The 22,030-nt window shown below is 40.2% G+C and overlaps 1 protein-coding gene and 1 non-coding gene across 2 annotated transcripts in view; both read left to right on the forward strand.

Moving 5' to 3' along the window:
• The window catches only part of ACVR1 (activin A receptor type 1), a 126,714-nt gene that overhangs the window by 35,818 nt on the left and 68,866 nt on the right, over positions 1 to 22,030 (forward strand). The window contains exon 2 of the mRNA XM_029225033.1: positions 15,978 to 16,160. The gene's annotated coding sequence lies outside the window, so the exon portion shown is untranslated. The remainder of the gene's footprint in view (positions 1 to 15,977; positions 16,161 to 22,030) is intronic.
• On the forward strand, positions 19,461 to 19,532 carry TRNAN-GUU. Its single transcript has one exon. It is a non-coding gene; the product is annotated as a tRNA-Asn (tRNA).

The following is a 22,030-nucleotide window of genomic DNA, read 5'->3' on the forward strand; positions in this document are numbered from 1 at the left end:
CCCCCTCCTCTCCCCTCCTCCCCCATCCCCCCACCCCTCCTCCTTTTCTTCCCACTTTTGCCCGCTTTCTTTGAGGAGCCCTTCTTAATGCTCGCTGTTGCAGAAATTGAACCGCAACCTGATTAAAACTTAATGGTTACTCACAGAATGAAGTTGGCTGGTAGTTTCCAGGCCTGTTTGTCTGGGCTAGTTTGGGTTTGTGACAATAGAAACTTGTTAATTTATATAAAATGCATCTAAGTGTTATGATCCTTAAAGTTTGAGAGTTCTACTTAAGAACCAGGAGAAGTCCTTGGTCACAGATGTAATGCTCTAGTTTCCCCACAAGTATCTTTGAATTTCCATGCTCAAACTTAGCAAAAAATTAAAGTAAAAAAAAAATCTCATTTTGGAGAGTGGCAAAGGCTTGGTTTACTTACATTCATTCTCTGTGTACTTTCTGAGCCCATTCTCTGAGTCACGCCCTCTGCTTGGACCCTGGGCCAGGCAAGGCTGCGAGCAGGAGACCTGACTTTGGGCACTTACTATCCCACAGCCACGTAAGCCCTGGGGTCTCCAGAGAAGCAAAGGAAAGAAGTGCTATGTGAGTGGTGTAGAGAGCAGCTCTGAAAATTCGAAAGAAAAGTTCCGAAGCCCTAGTCCTGTCTCTGTTTCCTGTGAGTCTGAAATCTAAGTTACTCTGACTCTTTAATGTACGGTGTATGATGGTGAGGGGACAGATATTGAGGTGTTTACTTTTGTGCCAAGTCTTATGCCACAGACTTTACATACGTTAGGAAGTTGGTATCTGTAGCCTCATTTTACAGGTGAAAGAAACATAAAGCTTGAGGAATTAACTTCCTTAAGGCTGCTCCTGTTCTTTGGTGCAGCTGGAATGAAACAAATTATAAAGAACCAGTGATTTGGTATTTATTGTGTATTGCAGTGGGCATCCAGAAGAGGAGCCTTCGGTGTTCTTTATCTAGACCTGTCAGAATGGGGGAGGGTAGGGGTATACAGTGCTTTTAAATCCAGGAAAGCTCCGTGGAGGAGGAGAGACAGTCAGTTATTTTTTAGCACACTTCCTTGAGTGTATGCCCTGTGCCAGGCACCATGCCAGGGCCTGGGGACTCAGAGCTGAAGAAGGCAAAGTCCTGCTGGCAGAGGGTGGCTGTCGCTTCCTGGTGGGCAAAGCCAGGGCAGGGCACGTGGGGGGGAGTGAGCCTTGACAAAAATACCTGGTGGTGGCTTGGCTGGGAGTGAAGCTTGCCCAGGTTACCCTCCTGAAATGGAGGGCTTTGATCGCAGAGTAAAGATGTTGGGTAAAATGTAAAGGGAAGAGCAGTAAGTCATGGCTTCAGGTGCCACCTGTGTTCCCCTTTTGGAAACTCCAGTGGATTGTGAGTGGTCTCAAGTTTCCTGGCTGTAGACCTCTCCCTCCAGGCCACTTCCAGGCCACACGAAGTGGCGGTGGCCATAGTATCTCAAGTATGGTTTCTTCTCCTGTGACTAAAGTAAGATCCTAAAAGAACATATTCTTTTAGGTAAGCCTTCATGTTAGGCATTTTTTTAAAAAGAAGTGTGTGGTCTCTCCTAGTATAGTTTTTATATAGCCGGCAAACTAGAGAGACCATTTTGAGGAAATACGATTCCTCAGTGATTAATGCTAGATATTGAACGGCCTTTATTTAACATGTCATGCTTGCACTGCTGCGCCAGCTTGTCTTTTTCTAAATGTCGGGGCATCACTGTGTTAATTTTATATGTTTGAAGGACTTGGGTGAGTTCCAGATGTGACACTTTTGTTTTCATTTTTAGATTTTATAGTATAAATGGCTCCATAGTGTTCTTGATAGATGTTCACCTATGCACCCCTATTGAGTAGTACGTGTACTAAATTAAAGATGTCAGTTGGCTGGTTGGTTGGTGGTGACTTGCTTTTAGTGATCTCCTCACTAGATAACCCTTGGGGGATGGAATCTGCATACTCATTGTCAGTGTGAAGGTTTCCCTTTAGTCTACCAATACACGCTATTTTTAGAGTTTGAGGGATCCTTGGACTTAACCATTCGTTTTCAGTCCTGCCTTGCAGCAGAGCTACACTGCAGTTCATTGTGAGTATTGCAGGATTGTTCTTGAGGTCAAGAAGTTCTGATGTCCGCTAGAGCCATTTCAGTACCGGCCCCTCTCCTGTGCATTCTATTAATGTCTTGCAGAGTGAGAGAAGACGGGAATTCAAAGACAAGTCAAAGTCTTTACAAGCCAAGTCAGAGTAACACTGTTTTTTAGTCCTTAAAAGGTAAGAACTATTGAGAAAAACAAGGAAGTGAATATCACAAAAGTCAAGATTCTGGTTCTAGTAATAAGAACAGCATCAATAATAGTGATGGCTTACCCTTTCACGGTGCTCCTGGTTGAGGTTCTGCCCTGAGTGCTTTGCATATATTCATTCATTTAGCCCTTACGATTATTACTCTGTGAAGCAGGTCCAATTCTTTTTATCTTAATTTTACAGATGAAGGAAATGAGTTATGTGCCTAAGGTGCTAAACGTAGCAAATGGCAGGGCCTGAAATCTAGCTCAGGCAGTGCGGCCTCCGTTCCAGGTTTTACCCACAGTGTAGAGAGAGAAAAACATCATGATGGAGGATACCTGAGAATGGGGTAGGGCATGGAGTGCTGGTAATTTCCTTAAAAAAAAAAAAAAAATTAGAGCCTTCACTAAAGGTTGTAGTTGCATTTTTATTATATATGAATTGATTATATATTCATATAGTATGTATTAAATGTGGATATATATACATATCCATGAATTCATAGTTATTTGAGAAATGACAGTAAATGTGTATGAGATACTGAGTTTCCTTAACAGTCTTTTTTATTTTTATTTTATTTTATATTTTTACGCCGTATGCGGGCCTCTCTCTGTTGTGGCCTCTCCCGTTGCGGAGCACAGGCTCCAGATGCGCAGGCTCAGCGGACATGGCTCACGGGCCCAGCCGCTCCGTGGCATGTGGGATCTTCCCAGACCGGGGCACGAACCCGTGTCCCCTGCATTGGCAGGTGGACTCTCAACCACTGCGCCACCAGGGAAGCCCTCCTTAACATTCTTGATGTTTGATGTACAATAAACCTCAGAGTTGGGAACCACTTACCTCCTTTAGAGAGAGAATATATTCACATATAGAAGCTTTTCCCAACCTGACAGGCCCCTATTTCTATGGAATATTTATATTTATTTGCCTTTTTTTCCCCTAAATTATCTTACATATTGGATCTTGTCTTTGCTAATGGCATGAGGAGTTGACTGCAACTCTGAAGTAGCAGTTAAAGCATGGTGTGTGTGTGTGTGTGTGTGTGTGTGTGTAGGAAAGTTCACCATACAAAATTATGTTTGAAATAAAATAGCTTCTAGACATGTATCTGACCCACTCTTCATATGTCCAAAATGAAAAACTGTGGAAGGACACCTTCCGGTTGTGTTAAGCCCGTCTAAATTTGGCTATAAATCTAGGAGACTCAGTTGAATGTATGCTAGAATGTGTTGTCTTAAGATAAACCTGACTGCACAGCAATGCTAGTAGAAGCAACAAAAATGCACCTGAGACAACTGAAATGTAAAAAAAAAAAAAAAAAAAAAAAAGGTTATTATCTGAGAGGTCCCTCCCCTAATACTTAACACTTTCAAAATTAGAACTAACAGAAGCTAGCCTTTTCTTCCTTCCAATTTTAGAAACGAAGCCATTCTAACACTTATAGAACATTATCATTTCCCTCTGGGATTTAAAAAGTAAAAAAGCAAAATCAGGAGACAAATATTTATGAAATGGACAAGGGTTTAGTAACCTGAAAAAGCTCAGTGGAATGTTTCTCAGAATTGTTGACAGTGTGGATGGTAAACAGAGACAATTACTAATGTTTGGTTTTTTTTTTTTTTTTTTCCATACTAATCTCCTGGCGCCTTAAAGTGCTGCTGAGGAAGACTAGTTTGTTAACCTGTTGGTCTCTCGAGCAACTTGGAGTGAAAGAATTTAGTTGGCTGTGGTGTAGGCTTTACTTGCGGGGAGGACAGGACAACTTGCTCATCTTTTTACCTCTTCTGGAATTGCTTTTCGATGGTAGAAACGTGTGGCATAAAGTTTATATGTTTTTAAAATATATATATGTGTATGTGTGTACATACACATGGACATATATACACACTATATATATATGTATACATATAATTTTTTCTTTTAATTGCTGCTTCGTAAATAGTGCACATTTTAAATGAGAATGATGTTATTAAAACCACTCTAAAGACTTTCACATTAGAAATTCTGGCCCAGTTGGGAATTTGTGTTATTGATGGTAAATATAGATTGTTTGTATTAATTGTCAGGTAAGTTGCTTCTTAAGAGTTGCAATACCACAAATGATGGAAAAGCTGAAGTTTCAACTTGTGCTGATGTACGTTAATCACAGGTGTGGAATCTTGAGGCTTGCGATGAAAAGACTGCTAATACACACAACTTCAGGCATGTTTTATTGTATAGAATTAATCTATAAAAAATGAATCCTGGTGGAAAGCTATGTGTTCTAGTTAATATCAACCCAAATCAAGAGATTATAATTCCATTAGTGGACTGAATGCTTAATGACACGTGAGGAGATGAAAAGTATAGAAAATGTCTCTGCTTTGTGGTTACTCATATAAAATTACTTGAGTAAGAATCCTGAGATTTAAGTATCCATAGATAAGGTAGTCTTGATAATAGCGCTTGCTCTGCAAACAGCCCTATCCTCACCCTCCCACTTCACATCACCACCACCCCATAGCATCATTGGAACCAAAAGGAAGATTCCAGAAGGGTTTGCCCTAATTCTAGGCAAGGCTGGCTTTGGTCCTGACTCTGCATTTGCCACATCCTTCCGGCTTTTGCATCTACCCTTTTGTCTCATCCCCGCCATACATCTTTTCTTAGAGCCCCATCCCATTTTATTTTCTGCCAGTTACCATCAGTCTGAGCTTGGTGGTGATTTGCAGATTCACAGTCCTCTCATCTGATAGGTAGGTAGTGTCTGCTTGTTTTATAGCTGGGCACTGGGGCTCAGACAGTAATGTGCTCAAGATCCCAGAGCCTGGGAAGTGACACAGCTAGGTTCAGTTCCCAAACTGTGTGATTCCAATGTTTCAGCTCTTTCCACAAAATGAATCGGGAGACAACGTATGCCCATGCAGTTAGCAGGCACTGCACAGCATACACGCAAGGTCTAAGTTATATAGAAAAAGGCGTAAGAGCTTTAAGAGTGATTTTTTAAAATAACAGTTTTATTGACTTAGTTCATATACGAAAACATTCACTCTTTTGTGATGTACAATTCAGTGGCTTTTAGTATTCAGAGTTGTGCAACTGTCAACACTATCTAATATTAGAACATATTCATCATTCCCCAAAGAAACCATCAGCATGTAAGACTGATTTTGAAGCTAAGATCATTGAAGTAGAAGTTGAAGTTTGGGCTCCCAATCATCCTGTGAACTAAGTGAGAGTGGAAGCCAAGTTCCTGGACCAACCCCCTGGTTGACACCAGTTTTTGTTGACAGAATCCTCTAGAACAGTAAACTCTCAATCTTTTGTTTTTTAAACCTATGTTCAATTTTGATAAACTAAGAAATCTCAAATTCTTCTGCCCGTTTGTAATGAGAAAGCAACAAGATTAAAAAAAATTTTTTTTTAATTCAAATTTTTTAATTGACCTATAGTTGATTTACAGTGTAGTGCCAATCTCTGCTGTATAGCAAAGTGACTCAGTTACACACATATAGACACTCTTTTTTATATTCTTTTCCATTATGGTTTATCACAGGATATTGAATATAGTTCCCGTGTGGTATACCTTGTTGTTTATCCATTCTAAATGTAATAGTTTGCATCTACCAACCCCAAATTCCCAATCCATCCCTCCCCCTCCCCCTTCCCTCTTGGCAACCACAAGTCTGTTCTCTATGTCTGTGAGTCTGTTTCTGTTTTGTAGATAGGTTCATTTGTGCCGTATTTTAGGTTCCACATGTAAGTCATATCATATGGTATTTGTCTTTCTGACTTCACTTAGTATGATAATCTCTAGTTGCATCCATGTTGCTGCAAATGGCATTATTTCATTCTTTTTTATGTAAAAATTTTCTGAACATTTATTTATGGTTTTGATTTTCAAAATATGTCTGCCACCCCCCTTATTTTGATTGGATAACCATCTGCGTCTCAGGACTTCTAGGTCACCTTCATCGCAGGTTTGCTTGAACACATTAAATGAATCAATGCATCATGATTTGAAATGACTCATGCCTTAAGCAATTTTATGTGTAAACTTCAAGTGATCCCAGGCAGCCAGTGCTAATAACAGGCAGGCTTGTTCTCGGCATCTTCCTTCTCTTTTCCTTAGCGTTCAACTTTGGCCATGGGCTCCTTTCTCTTACCTTCTTTATGCTTACTAAGTTCAGTTGCATTATATAGCAATTTATGTATTTATTCTTTTCTTCCCACTGTGCGGTGTAAAAAGGTTGAGGTTGGGGAAATGGGTTGGCTGGGGAGAACCATTAAGAAGGTAGCATTGTCATGGTAAGAAGGACTCATCTTTTTCCCACTCTGGCCCCCAGCACCTTGACTGAAGACATCTGGAGGGAGGCCAGTGAGTGAGAGCCTAGCTTTGGGAATTGTGTGGAGGCCTGGCTCCACATGACCACCTTGGGAATAATTTTCTCAGAAAAAAAATTAACATTATTCTTATAAGATGAATCATTTCCCTTCTTACATTTTATTGACATCTTAATTTCCAGTAATGTTACAGGGTTAGCATGGTATTTGAGTGTAGCTCTCAAGCTATTTTTCTGTATATATGTAACTTAGAAAAAGATTATGGTCTAAACTGTTGGAGTAGGGAATACTTCCTTGTTTTCATATGTAAGTCAGTAGGAAGCTATGGTTTAGTGTATACGTTTAGTTTACGTGCTGTCTTTTTGTATGAAATAAACACTTTAGTTCTCTCTTAGTCTCTTTAACCTAGGATCTGGGGGAGTTTTTTTGCTTTGAATGAAAAGCCATGACAACTCTAAACGTGTATTCTGGTAGGCCTACCTCCTTTTTTCCATTAGCATAATTATTTCTCAATTTTTACTGTTCATATTTCCCTTAGAGTGTTCCTCTTCTGCTTTGAATCCATTATCGGGGTTCACCCATTCATTCATAAGCATTTATTAAGGACCTTTTGTTTATAAGACTATCCCTGATGATTCAGAAATGAAAAAATACTACTTATCTTTGAGGAATTCACAGCCTCATTAGGCAGTGAAATAAAAAAAAAAAATTGAAGTGCACTTTTTAGGTGCCGTGGTAACAACAGATGGGGGTGCATGTATCTTAGACAGGGTGTGGTTGGTCATGGGGGCTTCAGGGAAGATTTCCATAGGGAGATGATTCTTGAGCTGATCCTGAAGTATACGAATTGACAGATGGAAAAAACATTTCAGGAGGACAAGTACAAAGGCAGAAGGCGAACAAGATGGAGGCGTCCTCAGGGAGCTGTAAGGTGCAGTTAGGGTCAGAGTGCCTGGGGAGTGGTAACTGGATGAGGTGGGAGAAGTCTCAGGCCAGGTCCTAGAAATCAGGAATTTGCACATGCTCAGAAGAGCCATTGTTGGCACTGTTGGCAGGTTCTTAGAAGAAATCACTGAGAAAGAGTTGGAGTGCTGCTGGTGTGAGACAGGAAGGGCTGGGTGGTTCCATTGCATGAGATAGGACATAAACGAAGGTTAGCAGCTTGGGTGGTGGGTGATGTAGACACGCTGACTTGAGTTTTGTTAATCCAGATTCCTTGTCTTGGGAACTGGACATATTCCCATACCCCTTGAGAGACTGGCCGTGATAGACACCGCCTCCCTCCCCGCACCCCGCCACTGTTATTCAGCACCCTTTTGTGCATTTTCTTACTCAGTTATTCTTCAGTTGGCAAACAAATTATTGGTAGGCAAATTAAATTAAAAGCAAACCTCGGTGAGTTAAGAACTAAATTGCTAAATTAAATGAAAAATGTTATTATTTTTTAATGAGCGGGTTGGTTCGCATTTCAATACAGGAGTAGATTGGAAAACCATCTTTAATTAAAGAGGTAGCCTTTCCTGTTAGCATAATTCTTGCGGAATCCTGCTAGCAATTGTAAAAGAAATATCTAAACAGAGAATCTTTGAGGTAGGAGGAAACTTAGCAACTTGGGCCACCACTCTCAATTTCTAGGTAGGAAAAATGGATGCCGGAGGACACTGGTGACTTACCAGTGTCACACAGCTATGGTGCAGGGGTGTGTCTAGCTCATTAATGTAATGTTTTCTCCACTGTGCCTGATGACCCCCTGCAATAGTCCTATCGAGATGATAGAGCAGGCTTTGAAGAAACCTAATGTTCAAGGCTGCTCGGTGAGTGATAGACCCAGAGTCCCCTGGATTCCTGACTTTAATCTTATTTTAAATTAATCTCATCATTGTTCTTCAGTCAGCAAGTATTTGTTGATTGTCTAGTATTGAAGGGATGGTACCCAATTATTATAAAGCTAAACAGTAAATAAGAAGCTATTTTCCTCTTCAAGAAGCTTGCATGTTAGTTTTTCAGATAACTCACTGCAGGTCTGGTAACTGCTTGTAAAATGCATAGCTTGTCTGACATAATTATGGATATTAGTACGCACACGTAGCACACAACAAGAAAACACAGCCATACAAGATATTGTTCACTCTTAATTTTTTTAAACTTTACTGGATCTTCTTCTGTTTGTTACCTTGTTCTGTCCGCAAGACAGAACAGGGGGCAAGCGGTTTCCTGCCTAGCCTTGGAAGTGCCTATGGGTAAATAAAAATTAAACCAAACAATTAGAAAAAGAATGTTGATTGCCTTTTTAAAAAAAATTCTCATTGAATCTTAATTAGGGAGAATGATCTGGTGAAAATTTTATTTAGGTTGGTAATTGACATAAATATTTGCAAGAGGGCATTGGAAGAATGGTTTTTAAAAGCATTAGTTCTCTGTTCTTTATTTTGGTGCCCCTCTTTTGTAATAACCCCCTTCAATGTTTCTGGAAATTTCTGTAGATATGGTTCTGAAAAACTTAACCTTAATGTGTAGTAGCTGTTTGGTGAATACATGTACTAGGAAAACTTACAGCCATTCTAAAATGAAGACTGGTTTTATGAAATAGTAACTTCTATAATTCTTTATATGTTTTTTTTTGTGTGTGTGTGTTAAGTGGGCCTCTCACCATTGTGGCCTCTCCCGTTGCGGAGCACAGGCTCCGGACGCGCAGGCTCAGCGGCCACGGCTCACGGGCCCAGCCGCTCCGCGGCATGTGGGATCTTCCCGGACCGGGGCACGAACCCGTGTCCCCTGCATCGGCAGGCGGACTCTCAACCACTGCGCCACCAGGGAAGCCCCATTGGATTTCTTTTATCGAGCTACCAGCTGCTCTACAAGGCCTGCACAAAGGCTTGCCATGCAGCTGGTAACATCAGCTGACCAGAAATGCTGTGTTTCCTTCCCAAAATGGTTAACAAAACTCACCTTTGGGCCTTGTGTGGGGAAAGAAATAAGGAAAGAAAAGGAGAGAGCAGGAATGGAGAAGGAAGAGAGAGAACAAGTGAATTACATGGGCTACGTGTGAGCGAGGGTGTGTGTGTGTTTCTGTCTTTCTGTCTGTCTCTGTTGAATCTTCTCTTCCCTGAAGTCACACCTCCTATCTGGCGAGGAGTTGACGAAGGTGTTTTCTATTTTAGTCTGTAGCCTTCCCATCTGGTGTCTGGATTTCTTCTAAGGTGCCACCAGTGGAGGAATGAGTATGGGGTATTAGTCTTCCATGTTCTCTCCTTTCAGGCTTCTTTTATAATATTTATTTTTAAATTACTAGTTTTATGAGTCAAAGTGGTCAAATTTTGGCAATTTCATACGATTCAACCTATTAATTCAACCCTTGTGATTCTCATTCTTCCTCACTGTTTCCTCTTCTTTACACCTGCTCCTTAAATATTAAATTTTTATTAATAGCTATCATCTATTACCACCCACCACATGCCGCGTACTTCACATATGGCCACTCTGCAGGGGCGTCCTGATGCCCATTTTGCCTGGGAGAGACGGCAGCTCAGTTGGCCCAAGACTACCTGTGTAGTGACTGACAGGGCTGGGATTCAGCCCAGGACTCTGTGGTTCAAGTCTGGAACCCTCTTGCTGCTACTCTATCCCACTGCCTTTGTTTCCTTGAGTTTTATTATGATCCTCATGCTTTATATTTCTGGCACAAATAAATGAGCCTTTAAAAGGCTGGACAGAGAAATGGGATTTTGATAGGGTTCCAAACCACTTTGGATGAGGATGTTTGAAGTTATAATTTATAAGCATGTTATCTTCAGAAATATAGTCTGGTACTTAATTGCACTCACTCCTGTCATGGTCCACAGTAGATGCCTCTCATCTTAGCCAAATTATAATTTAAATTCTGGAGGAGAAAGGTGCTCTGAAATTCGGACCTTAAATCCATCCCAGGGGCCAAAGCATTAGGAAATCTTGCTTTCTTCCTGTCTCCACTTTGGTTGGTCTTCTTCCTAGGCTTTGAGACAGACCTTAATCTTTTCCTTGAAACATCCTGGAGACTTGGTTCATCCTCATGCTTGCCTCCTCTCCCCAACTCTTTTTCTGGTGAGTTGGATTCCTACTCAGCATCTAAATATACACCTGAAGAGAATAGTGCTTTCATGGTAGAATTCCTTCCCAGGATTTCTTGGGACATTTATATTTTTCCAAATCCCCAGATAAATCAGTTAAGAAAAAAGGTAAATGGGAAAAAGTGTTGAAATTCTCCTGTGAGAATGAAAACCATCAACATAGAGACATAAGTACATGAAAGGAATCCACTGATGTCAAGTTGAAAGCTAGCCTACGGAACTGAAGGATAAGATTGACATTTCCCAGAGCCAGGTCAGGATAGGAGCGCAGAGGAGAGAATTGGTCATGATTGCTTGTAGCTGTTGCTATGTTATAAATGGTATTCATGGCCCTGTCTGCTGCTACTGGTGAGTCATCCTTGCAAATAAAATAAATATAAATTTATATGCATAGCGTGTTGTTTACAAATCCTGTGAGTGGTATTCCAAGAAATACGTTTCCAAAGCAAAATAAGCCTTTAAGATGGCAGTTTCAACATGCGATTCTGTGTAGTGCTGTTAACCTGCATTTGGATCTACGAGGAAGGTTATTTCAGGGATCAACAAACCTTTTCTCTAAAGGGCCAGATCATAAATATTTTAGGCTTTGCAAGCCGTATGGACTCTGTCACAACTATCAACTCTGCTGTTTCGTGTGAAAGCAGCCACAGACTATACGTGAAATGAACAAGTGGGGCTGTGTTCCAGTAAAACTTTTATTTACCAAAACAAACTGAGGGCTGGATTTGGCTTGCTATTGGAATGCTATTAATGCTCCAATAATGCTCACTGACATTCTCTAGCATTTGAACATTTGTTATAGACTACAGTTCTTTGGAAATACTATTAAGTTTATTTCTTATTTATTTAACCTTTCTTTTAGATATCCATAATAATGAGTAAAGGGTGTTTGGAAGTGTTTGTTGAATAACTTATAACTTGGGGAATTCTGGGGAACTTCCTGGACATTCCCATTTCTCATTCCCAAATCCCAAAGCGTAATGTCTACAGGGAATTTGAAAATTTCTGGAGAAGGAGATTTGCTGTATCCTTGTGCTCCTCTCTGCTTCCTGATTCAATCAGCATTTATCTTTCCTCAACGTATGTGGCTCTCCTTGTTCTTTGAGCTCTGTGGTGTCCCCCAAGCTTGTCTAGGGTGTGTGACCTATTTTTTTCCCCACTGGGAGATTGGGAATCTTGGGAACTGGTTGATATCTCTGTTGCCTTTCTTCAGAATTACTGATAGATAATACCCAGTATTGTCTTGCCCACGTATTCAGGTATCTGGAGTAGATTATTCTTCAAGGGTCCTTGACGTTTATATGCTTGGTTGTAGCGTTATTTTAGAGCCAGAACAAGAGGACATTTGTAGTATCATGTGGATGATTTGTGTTATTGTTTGGGATTGGTATACTTTATGCTTTTCTACCATGCTGCTTTAGCACTTCTATTATTTTAAGAGGTAGAAAACAGTAAAGGGACCTAAGAATATTTACTACAAGAATTCACTTCAGTTCTTACAAATAGTCAAGATACAGTTTAACTTACAGGCAATTAATAACACAGATTTTGGACTCACCATAACTTGAGTTGATTTGTTTTACCACATATTTCAAAAGCGTCATCTTGGGACAGTTTTGCTTAACCTCTCTATCACTGGTTTCTTATCTTTCAAGTAGGAATACTAATACCTTCCTCTCCATTTTTGTGGTGTTAGGATTAAATCAGATAATGCAATTGTGTGGTTAGCACAGTTCTAGAACTAAATGATAATTGGCATTATTACTGACTCTTAAAGATGGGAGATATTAACCTTGTTTTGTGGCAGAGGAAACTGAAACAGACGGGTTAAATGATTTGTATAAGATCACATTTATTAGGTTAGAAAACTGGGTTTGGCTCTTCCCTAAGTCCATGTTCTTGCTACCATACGCTGCTTAAAGTAATTTCAGTTAACACTAATTCTGTATCAAAGATACACACACCATGGTTTATTTGGGTTATGAGGCTGGGTGGATAGACGGGGAAGGTATGAGATGATGTCTTTTGTCTTTTTTTTTTTTTTAATTGAGGCATAATTGACATATAACATTATGTTAGTTTCAGGTATACATTGCAGTGATTCGATACTTGTGTATATTGCAAAATGATCACCACATTAAGTCTCATTAATCACCATACAAGGGATGATGTCTTGAAAGAGCAAGGATTTGTAGTATTTGAAAGCCACAGTTTCTAGAAGCCAAGGATATAGTTATAATTAAAAAGTTGAGAAAACTTGCCCCGATTTCCCTGTCGCTTAGCTGCTGTATTGACTGCCAAGAACATGTTAGATTTTAAGTACCTTTTATGCTTGCCTGTTATCAGTCCCATCATATCACCATGACTTTTAAGAAACTATGCATGTTATCTTAAATTGGATGAAAGAAAAATGTACTACTATGTTAAGCCTGCAACTGGAGTTAGAATGTTTTTTTGTATTTCTCCTTTCCCCCTTCCTCACTCCCACCCTCCACCACTTCACAGGAATGTGCCTCTAACCTTTATGGGTCAGATTTTCACATGGCATGGTTAGTTGCCAATAATTAAACCTCCATAGCTAAACAAATAAATTGGCCAAGGTTTTGGAAAAACTCAGCTCAATGAAAGTTTTGTGACAAGTTGCTGCAGTTTGCTGTATGCACATGGTCTCTGACTTACGATGGTTTGACTTAACAATTTTTCAGTGTTAAGATGGTGCGAAAGTGATAACGCATTCAGTAGAAAGTGTACTTTGAATTGTGAATTTTGATCTTTTCCCCGGGCCAACGACATGAGACATGCAGTACGACCCTCTCTTATGAGGCAGGGCAGTGGCAGCTCCTACTCAGTCACGTGAGCACGAGGGTAAACAACTGATACACTTAGAGGCATTCTGTTCTTCACTTTCTGTACGGTATTCAGTAAAGTACATGAGGTATTCAACACTTTATTATAAAATAGGCTTTGTGTTAGGTGAATTTGCCCAACGGTAGGCTGATGTAAGTGTTGAGCAAGTTTAAATTAGGCTGGGCTCAACTATGAGGATTGGTAGGTAAGAAATAGTGAATGCATTTTCAACTTACAATGGGTTTATTGGAATGTAACCACATCGTAAGTCGAAGGATATCTGTATAGATATTTATTTTATCTTACTGATTTTTTTTTTTTTTTTCTTCGCTGTACGTGGGCCTCTCACTGTTGTGGCCCCTCCTGTTGCGGAGCACAGGCTCCGGACGCGCAGGCTCAGCGGCCATGGCTCACGGGCCTAGCCGCTCCGCGGCATGTGGGATCTTCCCGGACTGGGGCACGAACCCATGTCCCCTGCATCGGCAGGCGGACTCTCAACCACTGCGCCACCAGGGAAGCCCTACACCACAGCTTTGACTTCAATCCATGGGTTATTTGACAGGCTGATAATTTTAAGACAAATATTAAACTATGCTTAATTTGAAGGCTTGATTTTTATCCAATAACTCTTGAGCACCAACTGTATGCGAGTCGAAGAAGAAGAAAATGTGATCCTCGCCTATTTTTTTTTTTTTTTGAGACAAACCCAGTTCAAGGAAGAGGATTAAGTACCAGGTCATATAGAATTGAGTCCTATAGAATATTAATACAAGAGGAATTAGCATGGAAAGATCCAGAAAATGTGAGAATCATTAGGGAAGGCTGAGCGAGGCAGGAGAACCTGAGCACATTCTTGAAGGAATTCTCTGCAGGAAGGTGATAGAGCTGGGAAGTTGGAAGGGAAATTAGAAGTACTTCTGTAATTAAAAAAAAAAAAAAATCTCTGATTTTTAAAAAGAATCAGAAAAATACGCACCAGTATTTCCTTCTTTTCTTGCTTATCTAAAGCTCCTCTCCAAATAGTACCTGTAACTTGAAGACATGGCTGGCCGTAGGCAGAGCGGCCGCCAAGGCCCCTTTGCACTCGCCCCTTCTAAATTGCAGTTAGTCTTCGGCAGATGGGGAGGCACCTTCCGGGTGAATCTGCCAAATTCCCCTGTCCCGGCATCTAGGAAAACACCAGGATTTCCACAGTTTGCTCTGAAACTCAAGGGTTGTGGATGCTGCTTAGCTGAAGAGTTTGTTTTTAAGGATGTCCACTCTAGAAATGGCTTTTTACTCTTTAACTTCACTAAATGATTGCTGAAAATGTCAAGCTTCTGGTTGACCTTTCTACGGGGGGATATTTTTATCTGTCTAATTTTAGTGTCTTATTTTTTGTGTGTCTTATTTTTACATTCGCGATTCTCTTTTCAAATTGATTCTGAGGCTCAATTTAAACTGAAGCGAGGCAAGTTTTGATATTATTTGTAAAGCATTTCCCTTGAATTTCAAGGTTGATGTGAATTTTTTTTTAGTTGTGTGATTTTACTTCCAAATAATTATTGAGGAATGCTGTATTTTGGATTTCTTTTCTGCTTTGATTTATTTACATGAAAGTTTTCTTGGCAGAGTGTCCCTTGAGGTTAAAAAATAAAAAGGTGCTATTTTCCAAAAGGAGTACGTTTTTCAGTGTTTTGTGTTGCTCAGCTATTTGGGAAAGTTTGGTTCTAATAAAAATTTCCTCTTCCTTTGACAAATGTTGATGTTTTTAAAGTCTTCCTAAAGGAAAAAGGAGCTTGGGTGGCTTTTTGTTTTTTTTGATAGTTATCTAGAGCCCCCTTCCTTTCCGCTGTGTGATCCTAACCCCACCATTGTTTTATGAGTCTTTGAACTAGATCTGTCTACAGCTGAGAGTGGTGGTTGAAAATGGACCCAAACCAGGTTATTTTTGGGTGGATACACGAGAAACTGGTTACGGCGGTACATGGGGTGTCTCTAGGAGCAGCCAGGGGTCTGGAGAGAGACTTTCATTCTATACTTGTGGATGGTTTGAACTTTGTTTTTCCCAGGTACATATCATAGTTGATATATGCAAAGCCTTTGTTTTTTTGTTTGTTTTTGTAATGGCTAGAGTACATGGTATATGGACTTTAAAGGAGCTTGATTTTGAAGTTTACCAACTGCAGATTCCACTGGGTTTTGTGTCATTTAGAAAAATATTTAAGATCGGTACGGACCTATGACCTCAACTTACCGCGCGTGTCTGTTTTCCAACCCTTTCCATCCTTGCTGCAATTGTAAATCGGCCTTGGTTTTGTGGTCTCAATTGAAAGGCTTGTCAAGTGTGCACTTCCTTTAGCCTGCACATTCACAACTACAGACTTTTCTTCTGCTTAGCTGGTTTTCTTTCTTCTTCCCCTCTGCAGCCCCGAGCCGCTTGTGAGCGTCACATTGCCAGCGCGAGAGCTACTGGAGAATTCTCATTATTCCAGGAGACTCTGGGAGCGCCTCTCCCACCTCCAAGGCTCCAGGAGCAAGTGAGCGGAGCTCTGGGGAAGAGCCACTGCTGGAAGGACTGCGGGAGGAGATGCCCCGGAGCCGGCTCTAAGGTAGCCAAGCCAGCTTTTTACCTAGGAGCTCTCAGTGGCCTTGCCGGGGCCAGCAGCAGAGACATGTCAACAAATCACCTCTTTTAATGTTCCTTGGCAGAGATCAAATTGACACGGTCAGTTCTTAGCCACGATGATCATTTCGTTGTTTTGTATGAATCCAACATAAGAGAGATAGGACCAAACCCAATGGTTCTTTATTTTTGCATTACCTTGAATGTAGGCTTTTTTTGGTGGAGTTGCTCAGTTATCTTTGAACTCTGGCCAAGTTGTTCAAATACCACCAACATTTCCCTACGTATAAAATGCTTCTGCCATTCTTTTCACCTTATAGGACCACTTTAAAAATTTTTTTTTCCTTCTAAATAGGCTACGTTTTAGAGCACTTTTAGGTTCATAGCAAACCTGAGCAGAAAATACAGAGAGTTCTCATAGGCGCCCCTGTTCCCCACACACCCGGCCTCCCCCAGACTCTGTCTCCCCAGCAGAGTGGTCCATTTATTGTAGTAGTTGATCCGCACTAACACATCATTATCACCCAGAGCCCATGATTTACATTAGGATCTGCTCTTGTGCATTCTGTGGGTTTGGACAAATGTATAGTAATATGGATCCCCCATTATAGTACCCTACAGAAAAGCTTTACCGCCCTAAAAATCCTGTGCTCTATTAATCCCTGCCCCCTACCCACTCCTTGGCAACCACTGATCTTTTTATTGCCTCCATACTTTTACCTTTCCCAGAACTACATTTTCATAATATGCTTCCTTGGAGTACTTTGAAATCTCTGTAAAGAAGTCTCGCTCTCAGGATGAAATGCTATTAAGGTTGTGTTAAGCTACGGGGGTAACACAAATACCAACTTTAGAATAGTCTGTAAGATGTTTCTATGAGGGGAGGCCTGAAGTGCTAAATGTATGTGGGAGTGTCTCTGAGTTAAAAGTCGGGATTGCCTGGATATGGTTTGAAACTTGTACATAGAGACAGAAGCATGAGGTCTCTGTAGCCTCTTTAGGTTCAGAACTTTGGGGGAAGGTCTCTAGTAGCTGTCAAGTGCTCTTTTTTTTGCGATACGTGGGCCTCTCACTGTTGTGGCCTCTCCCGTTGCGGAGCACAGGCTCCGGACGCGCAGGCTCAGTGGCCATGGCTCATGGGCCCAGCCGGTCCGCGGCATGTGGGATCCTCCCGGACCGGGGCACGAACCCGGGTCCCCTGCATCGGCAGGCGGACTCTCATCCACTGCGCCACCAGGGAAGCCCAAGTGCTCTCTTTTTTAAGGAAAGTCTAATTTATTATTTTCAAAAATTTTATTCTTTTATGTAAAAGTTTATTTTTGATTATTTAATTTCAAGTAGTACAAAACAGTCTAAAGATAAAATTTTCTCCCTTCCTTTTCTCTTTTACCCACAGCTAATAATTTGGAACACACAATTTTTCACATACAAACTTTTCATAGACACACAAATTATGTGTATTAATTATGTTTAAAAATTGATGGAACGTGGCTACACATTTGGTTTTACAACTTGCTTTTTCCTTTCACTTGATATGCTTTGGATATTTTCCCTTTTAAGCAGAATCTCAATATAAGTAGTGACTTCTTCGTGTTCCTTATATGGCTGTAACATAATAACAATCAGTCCTCAAGTGATGGGGTTAGCCTACACTTTAAAGGGGGATATGGCGGGGGTGGAGACCTTTCACATGAGGGAAAAGACAAAAGCCGTGACTGTTGACTTTGAACTCTTAGTCACTGAGGATGTGAGTTTTTACTTTCCAAGGCAGATGATGCACAGCTTTGGGCTGTTGCCGAGGTGTCAGTTACGTCAGGTTTTTATCTTCTGGATGCCTGGAAGGAACATCCTTGGCACTAGGGCTGTGTTAATGTATTAGCATAGTTGTTAGTTCTGGCTACCATCCTTGGAGCACTATGAGATATTTTCATGCCCATTTAAGGTGGCATGAGGTTGAATGAGTTCTAAGAGAAAGTAATGAATAACAGGGGTGGAATTAAGAGACTGACTTTATTTTGCACATATATTTATTTGAGGGAGGAGGAGGAGATGATGGTGTTAGTTAATTGCTAACCCTGTGATTCTTAATTATGAAAACAGGGTTAAAATTGTTCAGCTCAATAGCTTCCTAGTGTGGTTGACAGTGAGAATCGCCAGACAAGTTTTTAGATATCTGGGGCCGATATGAATATTTGTAGTTATTATTTTATAAAATATTTATTTCTAAGAAGGTAATAATATAATCAATGTTTAGAAGGTTTAAAAGGTACAAAAAGAGTGAGAAGTAAGTCTCCCTCCTCCCTCTGTCTCCCAGTTACCCTTCCTGGAGACAACCATTGTTACCAATTTCTTATATATTCTTTCAGAGATTTCAGGCATATACCAGCAATAATCTAAAGATTATTGCAATTTCTTTCTTTTTTTTTTTTTTTAACCCAAGTGAAAAAGCATTCCACTTAGAGATGGGCTGGAATTTATTTAACCAGTACTATATTGATGACCATATAGATCATTTCCAGTTTTATTATCATGAACAAGGCTGTAGGGAATAACCTTGTACATATATCATTTTAAACATGTTTGTGAACGTATCTATAGGATCCATTTCTAATAGTGGAATTGCTGGGTCAAAGGATATGCACATTTTAATTTTGGTAGAAATATTGCCAAATTGCTCTGTTCATAGAGCTTGCAAAGTTTTAGATTCCACCAGCAATGGATGAAAACTCTGCTTCCTCATACCCTTGCCAATCACAGTATAATTGTCAAACTGATAATTTCTTCTCTGCCAAATCTATAGGTGAAAAATGACAGTTTAATGGAGCTTTAATTTGCATTTTTTCTTATTTTGATTGACATTGAGCATCTTTTCATAAGTTTAAAGGCCCTTTGTATTTCCTGTTCTGTTCCCTCTATGTTAGTGTCCTTTGTCTATTTTCCTGTTGGGTTATTGATCTTTTTATTATCAGTTCACAGGAGCTCCTATGCATTAACAGAATAGCACCCCCCCCCTTTCTCTCCTTGTGATATGTGATCTTTTACTTGGTCATTTGTGTAAAAATAATTATTTTGCAGTGTGGATTATTTAAAATTTTGTATACTTAGATTTACCAATTCATTCAACAGATATTTATTGAATGCCTCTTATGCATTAAGCACTTATTCTAGGCAGTAGGTTATACAATAGTGAAGAAAATAGATCCCAGTTCTTGCTCCATGGAGCTTACATCCTAGTGGAAGAGACAGCAGATAAAAGACATTTAAAAATATTAGTTATAGAGGGAATTCCCTGATGGTCCAGTGGTTAGGATTTGGCGCTGTTACTGCCGGGGCCCGGGTTCGATCCCTGGTCGGGGAACTGAGATCCCACAAGCCATGCGGCAACCCCCGCCCCCGCCCCCACCGGCTCCCACCGCCTCCCCATAATATTTATAGAGATAAATATATATTTAGCCTTTTTGTGGCTTCAGGACTTTGTAATACAGTTAAAAGACCTTTTCCATTCTTAGAGTTAAAAGCTTATCTTTCCTTGTGTCTTGTGGTTCTTTTTTTAGGCGTAAATCTTTGATCCATCTGGTATGTTAGGTATGAATCCAACTTAATTTTTCTCTGGGTGCTCTATTAATTAGGGTAAGGCTGAGTTGCTGTAACCAAGGGACTGAAATATGCTACGGTTCAAAGAACAGAGGAGTTGACTTTTTTCTTCACTTAACAGTTCCAGTGTGAGCAAAGCAAGTCAGCAGAACTGCCCGTATCCACTGGTCGTTGAGGGTCAGGTTCCTTCTGTCCTGTGGCTCTAGGAATTGTCACTGTAGTTATCTGCATGGTCATAGCTGGGTTGCTACCATAGCTGGGTTCCCTCCATGTGAAGGACGAAGGAGAAGGTTCAGGGCAAGTGATCACATGTCACTTCCTGCTTCCATTGGTGAGAACATAGTCTTGTGGGCACATCTGGCTGTGAGGGAGTGTGGAGAATGCAGTCCGTGCTGGTCAGCATGTGGCCAAGAAGAAGTGAAGAAGGCATTTTAGTGGAAAGTAAGCAGTCTCTGTCCCATTGGCTAGTCATTCCAATTTTACTGAATAGTCCCAAATTTTCCCTTTTGATTTCTTTTGTATTATAAATTCCTATGTACATTGTGGTCTATTTCTGGGATATCCATTTAGTTTAATTGATCTCTTTGCCTGTGTGTGTAGTAGGATCACACTGTTTTTCTTAAACTCTTGGAGCTTAATACTTTTTTTTTTCTTTTGTAGGGGTAATTCCATTTTACTGAATTTTCATATTTATTTTAAGTTCCCTTTTACAGAACTTTAAAGTTTCATTTTACAGAATTTTCATATTTATTTGTGTGTGTGTGGTTTGTAAAAAAATATATGAACTTTAAAATTATCATATGTAGTCACCACTCCCTCCCTGCTAAGAAGCAAACCTGTTAGTATGATTATTGGGATTGTGTTAAATGTCTAGATAAGTTTTGTGAGGGAGGTGTCACAATTTTATGGTGTTAATTTTTCTTATTTGGTGATAATGTTGTGCAGTGTTTGGGAAACATTGATCTGGACTCTTCAGTCTTTTGATATCCTTGACCCATGAAATTTATGTAATTGAAGTGGGAGAGAGGAAGGACCAACTTAATAAATAAGATGCTGTGTTACTTTTTTAGTTTAATACTTGATTTCTGATAATGACTAGGTAAGTGAAGCCTGTTTCTCTATTAAAAATTAATAAACTTGTAACTTGAAAAAACAATTTTCCTGTCTGAAGGTGAAAAACAGTTGACATTTCAGAAGGTTATTATATAAACTTATTTGTAACACAAACCTGGTTTTTTGCATATATGTATGATATGCAATGCTGTTACTTCCTCCGAGTGTGTGTGTGTGTGTTAGTCTGCATCTGTTTTTGAACAACACACATTCCTCTTTAGTCTTCTCCTTTTTACCTTTTTATTATAAAGTAAAACACAGATACAGATATCACACAAAGTATACATAGCTTAGTTAATTTTATAAGGTAAATGTTTTTTGTGACCACCACACAGGTCAAGAGAGTATTAGCGGCCTCCCTAGAGCCCCTTGGCATGTCCCATGACTGTCATGGTCCCTCTCTCTCTCCAGAGGTAACCACTTTCCTGACTTCTATAGTAATTGCTTCGTTGCCTTTCTGTATGGTCTTATCACCTGCCTGTGCATATCTAGCCACTGTAGTTTAGTCTTGCACACCTTTTTACGTCTTTGAAGTCTCCTAAACCTCAGGTTCCCCCTCCAGCCCTTTCCTTTTCTTACAGTTTATCTGGTGAAGAACTCAGCCATTTGACCTCTAATTTCCAACTGGCTGGATTTGGTGATTGCATCCTCATGGTTCAGTTCAACTTGTTCTCTTTCTTTTAGTGGGAAATGGTAGTTTAACCCCACAGTCTGGGTATCCGGAATGCTCAATGCTACTGGGTAGGTCATCGTTTCTAGGCCTTTTTAGTGGACAGAGGAAATACGTATGTATAAAATACTCAGTGAGTTCATACTGTTGCTTCCAATTCAAATTCAGTTTATATGGTTCTTACTTAACCTTATCTGAATTACATCTCTAACTCCCTTATTCCACGCAGAAAATTTAGGTTCTCCAGAACAGCAGGGAACAATAGTATTTGAATAGGCCATAGTTAGGCATCTGCTGTCTTCCACACATTACACACAGTATTCTCCACACCACCACAATCCCAACACCGCACCACTAGTGATGATAACTGAAAGGCGAGAAAAACAATTCTCTTTTTGTGTGCTTATCCCCATTCTCCTCGCAATTTTCAGGGGGAGGAGTGGGGGATGTTTATAGTTGTTGAAAACGGGGCAAATTTA

Source organism: Monodon monoceros, unplaced genomic scaffold, assembly GCF_005190385.1.
Source record: "Monodon monoceros isolate NGI ecotype Baffin Bay Population unplaced genomic scaffold, NGI_Narwhal_1 Super_Scaffold_16, whole genome shotgun sequence".
NCBI classification, from domain to species: Eukaryota; Metazoa; Chordata; class Mammalia; order Artiodactyla; family Monodontidae; genus Monodon; species Monodon monoceros.